This window comes from Pinus tabuliformis, chromosome 7 (assembly GCF_031772625.1).
Source record: "Pinus tabuliformis cultivar Carrire ecotype Pingquan chromosome 7, CPIR1, whole genome shotgun sequence".
NCBI lineage: Eukaryota > Viridiplantae > Streptophyta > Pinopsida > Pinales > Pinaceae > Pinus > Pinus tabuliformis.
Window position 1 is genome coordinate 535,581,596 of NC_142293.1, and position 9,745 is coordinate 535,591,340.

A 9,745-nucleotide genomic window follows, 5' to 3' on the forward strand; every position below is an offset into this window, starting at 1 on the left:
TTCTGTGTACTTTTCTTAAAAGTTAGTTTGTCCTAAGTTTTTGCTACCTGTTCTCCGTGTCATGCATGCAGTGTCCTGCATCCTGCAAGTGCCAGCTGTTTGCATATGCAGAGAGTGTCGAGCAGCTAATTCTCCGGAGTAAGTTCCGAGAGAAGCATTCCCCATATAATGTAATATTCACCATAAAAAAATGTTGAATTTCTACAGACGTTTAACATGGTTATTTGATGTGGAGCTGAACTGGCCGGCCAGTAACACTTGCAGCCAGACGCTCCATTGAATCTTTCCCCCCTCGAGCACGAGCTATTGCGGTATCTTCTCATCATTTTTTCGTTGAATTTATACCTTTTTCCATTAAAAATAAAATTCGTTTGGTCAGAGGACCTCGAATACCAAAGGCATTGCACATTCCCTGAAATCTTTTTATTTAATCGATACAAAAGATGATTCCCAGAGCATCTTACATCTATCTGTTCACGATCCTTTTTTTGGGTTGAAAATTTGCAGTTTTTAGCTTATTTTGGAATTTCAGAAAGCATTTATTTCGGTTTCTCAGATATGTTATTGGGACTTCTTCTGGCTCATCTGGGTTTTTCAATCGTCTTCTTCGATATTGTTTTATATTTTGAAGTATTATTTAAGATATATAATATGTGTTTTGGGGGAACAATTAATTCGTGTCTTTATCTCTGCATTGTGCTGATGGATGACTAAAAATGGAAGATCTATCGGAGAGATGGGCAAGGGACCTGGATTGTTTTCTAACATCGGGAAGAAGGCCAGAGGTAATCAGCGATCGTATTTATGTGTTAATTTTTCAATGACATTAAAAGAAATCCTTTATCCTTTAGCCCTATTTCTTTTATTTCGCTGTCTCTATGATGTTTTAATAAATATGTGCCGAATAAGACAACCAGTCCATCCCTCCTTCACTTGCAAAGGAACGTCTATCAATTCAACTCTCCCATGCTTTTATATATTTAAAGACAAATTACTTTTAACTTTAAGAATCTAATAGCTACCCATTTCGAAGGGCAAAAGATCTCTTGCTACAAATTGCCACTTGTTGTCCTAGTTCTAACATATTATTAAATGAATGGATGGTGTTCCAAAGAAATCATTCTCCTGTCTCACATTTAGATCGTTTCACTCGTATATAAGTGGTTTCATTCTTAGTTGAGTCTGTTGAGTCAAACTCTCCTTGGCCTTGTTGACGAGCCTAGTTAACTAAGTCTTAAGTTTCCGCTCACCAGCAAACTCGTCAGCTGCAAAGCAGATTTGTCAGTACTTGTCAGTCAGATCCTTAATGGCGAGTAACTTGCGGGTAATTCGCTGCTGAGCTAATTACCAGAACAGTTAGGAATTAGGTTGGACACCTAATTTTCATTAGAGGTAACTGTAGGGTGAAATCTGTAGCACAATTATTATAAGCAGTTTATAGATTTGGCCTTGAATTATGTTTTAGAATATTATTGTGGCATCGGTTTTAAATAGTCTGTTATCTCTGACCGGTCATGAAGGTAACTTTTGTGATTTTCAACAGAAGATATGATTAACAACAAGATATACAACAAGATACTATGGATTTGGGGGTTCATAGAGAACATTCTGGTCTGTTTGTTTATCAGCACGAACTCTTACAGACATGAACACTGAATAATCCATTTCAGAAATATTCATTTGTTAATATGCAACAAAAGTGCTGAGAATATACACAGGTGAATCAGATTTCTGTTTATATCCATAGATCGGACACCAGTAATGTGCCCTTCATTAGGAGTATTGTATTTGACAATTGGGAGATATGTCATGACATGAATTTCAAGTATTTCATTAAGGCTAATCTTGTCTTACTCTGACAAACACTTGGACTCACTAGTTTCCGCACAATATCCCTGTACCTAGAAAAACATAATTGGAATACTTTTGAGAAGTGATTTTAGCATGATTGTCACTACTGTTGGAAAGTTTGCAGAAAACTTTGATCTTCAGTCTCGGGTATTATGCAAATTGTGTGCTGAGTTTGGAGATATTTTCCCATTACAGCAAGAGTGCTATGTTGAGAGAGCCTTTCTACAGGATTTGCAATATCTCTGTACCCAAAAAAAACCATACTTGGAATACTTTTGAGACGTGGTTTTAGCGTGATTGTCACTACTGTTGGAAAGTTTGCAGGAAACCTTGATCTCCAGTCTGGGGTACTACGCAAATTGTCTGCTGAGTTTGGGGATATTTTCGTATTACAGCAAGAGTCTTATGTTGAGAGAGCCTTTCGAGAGGATTTGCCTTTTGAATCTCCAGATGTAGAGTCAGGGTCTGTAAGGCAGCAGCACACATGCTTGCATAAGAAATCTTGTTGCTATCAATAAGAAGTGGCTGTAACATTCCCAAATCTTCAGTGATCAAATCGAAAAGACACTTGGAGCTGCTGCTGGGATTGAAATAAACCTGATCTGTGCTTATTGAGGTGTTAGGCACATGATTTTGTTTGCCATTTGTTCAGGCACAATGAGGAAAGTACCTTTAGCATGAACAAATGGGTATGACATCAAATGTTTGAAGTCTTTATAAGATCAAATTCATCCTATGCGTGAATGTTATGTAACCCTGTGCTCAGGATACATCATAGCACAAGAAAATCTGGGATTTGTGTTTGCTGATCTAAATCTGGAGATTTTGAGTAGCAAGTATTGATCTGGGACCAAATTTCCTTCAAAGAAAACGAAGTACATGGAGCAGAATAGGGGCCGATGGACATGCCCTTCTATCTCCAATTCTGAAACTCACCCAGTGCTCTCGGTGTAAAATTGTTCTTCACATGCGGAGATTCATTATCTAATTGCAACCCAACTATTTCACAAATCAGATTGAAAATAGGTTAGTTAAAAATTTAAGCTTCTTCCTGGACATTATGGAATCCTTGATTTGGATTCCTCTTGTATGTTCATTCTCAAGGTCAAACTCATGTGCTTATTCGCTCATTTCTCTGACTACTTCCTAAGAAATGAAACAACCGAAGAACTCATGTCCTTATCCCCCCATATATCTTATTGACCATTATTGTTATGTTCCAAGAATCGCAACACCCGGCAAGGAATTTTAGAGTGGAGATTTTTTAATCTCATAATAATGATAAATATAATCATACTAGAATCTTTAATTTACCATTAAGAAAAGAATTCGCCATCATATGCCAAAGATAAACCGTGTAGGAGAACATTGCCTTCTGCGTGATTATTGGTTTGAAAGACTAAAGGCCATGCATAACATAATTCTAATGTTCCTCTTCAATCTATAGCGAAAGACGAGTATAAAATGGTTTTAATGTTTTTGGCTCATGCCATCTTTTAAAATATTATATTCATCAAATGAAATTCCAAATCGAAACCTTTTAAAATGTATATTGGAATGAGATTATTGGAATGAGATGAATCAATTGTGGGTTAGTATTATCCGAATTTCTATATGCCAAACCTTTTTAAATGCAGGTTAGATTTATATATCATAATTTGAGGGAAATTTTAAAAGGCATAGTTTAAAGACATGTAGAGAAGTATGAATTTTTGTAAATCTAAGTTATAGTTGTTAAATTTCAAAATTTTAGGTGTCTTAAGCATTTTTGATGGCGCTGAATCCATTTCTACCATCAAAAGACACACAAACTGCCTTTACAAAAATTTTTGAAATTTTTTTACCCAGATTAAAGCCACTTTTAACCATCCAAAAAATTCTTGAGTCTCTTTAGAGGACTCCATTTTAAAATGGGTATTCAATTTATAATTTGACATTACAAACAATGTTGTTTGTGATCACTGTGACCTCATAGTGTTTTACACGACAGAGAGTATAGCTTCTAAAACTTTTTCCAGAATGGTAATTTTTTTGTTGGTTAAAGATTGCAGAAAGCATATTGAACATAGTCACTGAAAGCATATTGAACCTTATAAATTTGGATACAACTCTGGAATGGAAACCAGATAAACAGGATGATAACAATCTAATTTAACCACTCACCAACCAAAAGGTGACTGATGATTAATACCAACACTTCTATTCGTCGTGTGGTGATACTAACATAAGTGGAAATCAAATTTTACACAGTTTAAAATTATTTGAATTATAAAAAATAAATTATCGATAATTAAAATTTTAAATAAATAAATATAAAATATTTATTTTAAATTAAACAAGGAAAAAAGAAATATAGTAAATATTAATTATTTTTTATTTTTTATCATAATAATAAAATAGAGTAAATATTAATTAATTCTTATCCTTTACCATAATATTGTCATTATTTTATTTTTTAAATATGTATATTTTAAATTGTTATTTTTCATTATTAAAATGATGAAAATAATTTAATTAAGTTTTAGAAGTTTCAAAAAGACATGACATTTTTATTTGTACCACATTACTATTAGAGATGGACAACACTAAAGATACTTATTAGAGAAATATTTTAGATTTCCGAAAGAAAGAATATGGTGCTACTATAATTGGCTGATATTAATTGATTATATCAAACATATCTTCAGTGTCATGTGGAGCACGATAGCACACAATGGCTAGAGTGGCATACTTTTTCACTAATTATCAAAATTTCTTCCATTATTGTAGTGTTGAATTCTTTCTATCCTACTATAGACTAGTTATGTATTTTCTTCAATTTTATTTCTTCGTACGAATATGGTTTACATGTAGTGAAACCCTAACACTAAATTAATGTTGGTTTCCATTTTAACCTTTATAAATTAAGATCATTCAATTTTTATGTTTTTCTTATGTAGAGAGAGGGATTTTAAGTTATAATTTAGTTTACTAATCTGATTTTGTTTATGCGTACGAATGGGCCAATTTACCTAGAGATATGGTTGTCTTCAACATGTATCTAAACAATTTTATTTCTCAATATTTCCACATATTTCACTTCCATGGTTTTATATTCAAATATTACTCTTCTTATTTTATATTACTAATTTTTTTATCTTGATATCCCCAGGTTGAGGAGGAAGGAAATTTATGTGCTCTTTATTAGATATTATTCTCTGTTGCAAGTCTTTTTTTTTTTTGGTTTCCATAAATAGCCACTTTTGACTCTTTACCTCGTACCTAAAGATACTAATCCCCTATATTATTTTCAATCGTTACAGGTACGACTTGAGGAAATAAAAGAATTTTGCTTCGGTTGTACCAAAGACATTCAACTTAATTCCTAAATTGACTTTCTCTTCCTTAGTTTACACATCATACATTTCTCAATTCACCCCAAACTTTGTGTGAAGTTATCCTAACGTGAAGATAAAAGTGATTTGTTCATGATATCCTGAAATAGAGTTTTTGCTAGACTTCTAACCCTCCCATGGATACCATGTGTGTAAAACGGTTATGAGCCTTAACAAATGGCATATTATATGGTTAGGCAGGGACTACCGGCTGCATGCAGCACTTGTTATTATTGTAGTCTAAATTCATCCACTTTTAATGGATTAATAAAAACAAATTCTCTCATGAAATAAGTAAATTAAAGTGAGAATCTTTTACTTGAGAAATTAGACCTCTCTTGGAATAAAATAGTAACTCCACACTTAATAGAATGTAACTCCCTTTCGCTAATTCAATGTATGACAAAAATGTAACTCCTCCTCATTAAATGGCCTTGTAATTCTTTCATTCAATTCAATTTGTAACTCTCACCAAATAATCTCTCATGTCAAAGTAACGCTCTCTCTCCCTAATTCGAATTGTAATCCTCAAGACGTGTACTTCACTCTCTGTTCTTGGGATGAGTTACACTTCTTCTCAATTAACTCCACCCTCATGAAATTCAATTCTCCTATTATTGGCTCAAGGTATGAATTCATTTTGTAACTCCCCTCTTTCCTTATCTATTTAAGCAAAAACAAGTGAGAGTTGAGAGTACCATGTTCATTGTGAAGAAGGAGAGCTAATGTTGAGTGTGTGCAAGAGAATTGTGAGAGCAAGTGAAGAGTAAGAGCAAGGGAAGAGCTGGAGCAAGTGTGAAGGACAAGATCTGATTAAGAGAAGGAAAATATCTTTAATCAAAGAGCAAGAGCACTTTAGATGCAAGTTGATCAGACATCGGTGAATTCGTTCATTGTCATTCTCTTTCTCTCTCTGTACTCTGCTGAACAATTGAAGAATTCTAATAAAAGAAAAATCATTTGGGTTTTCCCCTTGTGGGTTTTGCCTTGGTCATTGGACTTAACTCTCAATGTCTCATATTTGTGCTTGACTGTCTTTATATGATCCTTAAGTTTATGTTCTATCTACAATCGCCAATATGAAAAGTTGTGAAGAAGAAATTTGAATTCTAAGTAATTTTAACAACATAGAACATTCAATATTCTGCAAAATATATTCAATTTTCTGCAAACTGCATTCAACTTTCTGCAGAGTACATCCAAATTTATGCAAAGTAAATTAAGCTTTCTACTAAGTACATTCAGTTCCATTCTATTTTCTGCAAGGCTCATTCATTTTTCTAAAAATATATTCAATTTTTTGCATAGAACTTTCAAGTTTCTACAAAGAATTTTTAAACTTTTGCATAGAACTTTCAGATTTTAACTAGCTCTATTGTCTGCTGTCCGTGGATGATATATGGTCAATGGGATGGTGTGAGATCAATGTTTAGCCAGACGTAAGTAAGTATGAGACATCCAACATGTAACATGTATGATATATTTTTATCTACGTTGAAGGCTGGCTTGTATTGCAAGGCTTTAGAATAATATTATCCTTACATATGACTAGATGCCCCTAGTTTGATCTTGACGCAAGTTCAAAATTCTATGTATACTATCAACTGGAGGTCTATCACTCTACTGGATGTTTCTTACAAAATCTTAGTGAAAGTGTTAGGGTTAAGGTGTAAGTTAGTCAAAGCTTTAGGGTTGCGTTGTAAGTACACTGCCAAAGATTCAGAGGGGAGAAAATTAGCTTCACTATAAGTCCATTTCAACTCCGGAAAATGTTATGTTGTTTGACATGTTATCAAATGGGCTTATGTTTATCTGCCTACATGCCTTGTTTATTAAATTTACTTTGGAAAGGTACATGATAACAATGGAATGGTCTTTCATTGTTGCAAAATTTATTTTTATTTTTATTTAAGTAGAGGAATCAACAACTGGGTCAGTTTTGTATTCACGTGATACGAGATTTAATTCCAACCGCTACCAATAAAATGCTTATGTATGCTCCTTCCACACAAGTAAGTCGGGGATTTCAACTTCGAATCTCTTGGTACATAACAATTCATTTTCACCTTTCATTCTTCAATTTAAAAATGTTTGGTTGTCGACATTTTTGAAAACTATGAAAAAAGCTCTCTTCATAGACAAAATAATGACGTCTTTATTAACAAAACTAAATTAATGGAAATTAAGCCTTTTGGGTGAATCAGGGAATGTTGCTAGCTTGCTCTAGTGCTGTATGTTCTCTCTACGAAAGTCTTGTCTCCCTGTAGCAACATAAGGTTGCTCACGAGATTTTTAGAAGTATTCCCTTTCTTGAGCCGTAGGTTGTAGCCTATCAATGACCATTTTGCTAATGATTCATCTCTCACCTTACTAGAATAAAAAAATGAAACTAAACTCTAGACATTAAATATTGATTGCCTCAGAGATTTGCACGGTTCAATGAATCAAATGTCCAAAACCAATGCTCTCTAGGGTTAAATGAGATGTTTGGTTGGCTAGCTAGAAAAAGGATAATAGTCATCGTAACAAGCCGAAGTTATAAACTTTTTTGCGACTTATTTTCCTTCGAAGATTTCAGAAGATACGTGGAAGGTTGGCCTTCTTATTTTCCTTCCAGGCCTTTCTAGAAGATTGTGGAAGGTATTGATTTAGACCATCACTAAGAATTTAATAGATATATAGATGGATTACAAAGTCTACGTTCTTGGCCATTAGATTTTGTATATGAAAAAGCACGTTGTTAACAAGACATTTTCCAAGAGATTGGTACTAACAAGACATTTAACAAGATATTGGTACTCACGCTTAAGCTTTGTGTGCCAAATGGTTCATAGGGTATATCCTTTGAAAGTGTTATTTTAATTGTGTATTGTGCCAAATGGTTCATAAGGTAGTCTTTGAAAGTGTTATTCTAACTGTGTATTGTGCAAATGGTTCATAGGGTACCTTTTGAAAGTGTTATTCTAATTGTGTATTGCTAGTGTAAATTTATTTGGGCAAAAAAAACTGGAGTAACTTAGAATTTTCATTTTTGATAAGGTTGAGGTTAAGGCTGACAAAATTCTCATTTTAAGGGGTGCTTTTTTATTAGTGTAAGTATTTGGAAAATTTGGGAAGCCATGGAAAATAAATTATTTAAGAATGTTTTTAATGGTTGCTTCTCCTGTTATATCAGGAGAGGGCTTTGGCTGAAATAATTTATGTTTTGACCAAATTTGATGAGGAATTAGAAAGTCAATATATTTAATTGGAAAATGTTGGCTTCAACTAGATACTAAGTTTAATTTTGCCAACACTTGTAGGCTAATCCTCAAATTTGTCGAAAGTATTATTCTAATATTTCTATTTTGCTACCATGACTTCAGAAAAGACAATACAAAGTAATTCAAGCCAAAACATCATATTAAAAATGATATTATTTTTAAGCCTCATCTACCAACCAATGTACCCCTTAAAAGATTACAAACTTTCTTTTAATTATTATCAATAATTTTACATATTTGAATTGAGCATGGTTTTTTCAATAATAACAATACCTATTCACAACGTAAATTTACAAGGGTTGTAGATTTTAAATTTTGACTTGTCAAATTTGATTTGTGTTTGAATCTCTCTTTGCGTCAATGTTATAATTATAAAAAAAGTCTATTGGTTGACCACCATAATGATTCCCAAGGGGCACTTCCCAAGGACCTTGAGTTATAATGGGGTTGTATGAAAGGTGCAATACTAGGAAGAAAAGAGCGGGAAGCTTTCATGTTTAAGAGGAAACCCAACCTCATGTACATTCTCTAATAGGCCAAATTCACTAACAATTTACCAGTGATTTTTTTTTTGCATTAAGACAACTATTTAGAATTAGACAACCAAAAGTGGATGCACTTTTTAGTTCAAGTCTTCTTGTATAGGCTCTGTGGTCAAAGTCACTCGTCTATTTTATTTAAAATTGTGCAATTTTTAATTACTAATTCATATTATTCACCAATCCACGTGTTATTTATTTATTTTCATCTAAAATATTGGTTATTCATCATACAATATTATTCTATCTAGATTTACTTTAAATGTTTTTCATGACCTTTATTGCATTTCCTATTTGAGTGGATGATGTAGTCACTAACTGTTTTTATTAAATATTCTCCTTAATGTTTACAAGTTTATGTATTTTTTCCCACTATCCATTCAAATTTGATTTCATTTTTCAAGTGAATTACTCATTATCTTTTAAAATAATTAAAAGCATTTTTTTTTCCTATTTCATGTACATCTTCAAATGCATATTTTTTTAATAATTTTTAATAATTTACATTTTTTTCATAAAATGTGCAATAACCTATATGTTCAATCAATTATTCATCTATGTATTTAACTTAATTTAAATAAAATGCATATATTATTCAAATATTTCACTATATATGCATAATAACTATGATATCACATATCATATGTGTCATGCTTTTCAATGCCTTTACAAGAACAACTTTTTAGTGAGTGCCAATGGTGCTATATGTATACTTTCC

At 32.7% G+C, this 9,745-nt stretch overlaps 1 long non-coding RNA gene across 1 annotated transcript; it reads left to right on the top strand.

Moving 5' to 3' along the window:
* The first annotated feature begins 218 nt into the window (after positions 1–218).
* Positions 219–754, top strand: LOC149248430 (uncharacterized). The gene is made up of 2 exons (XR_016265723.1): positions 219–311; positions 724–754. It is a non-coding gene; the product is annotated as an uncharacterized LOC149248430 (long non-coding RNA).
* The last annotated feature ends 8,991 nt before the right edge of the window (positions 755–9,745 follow it).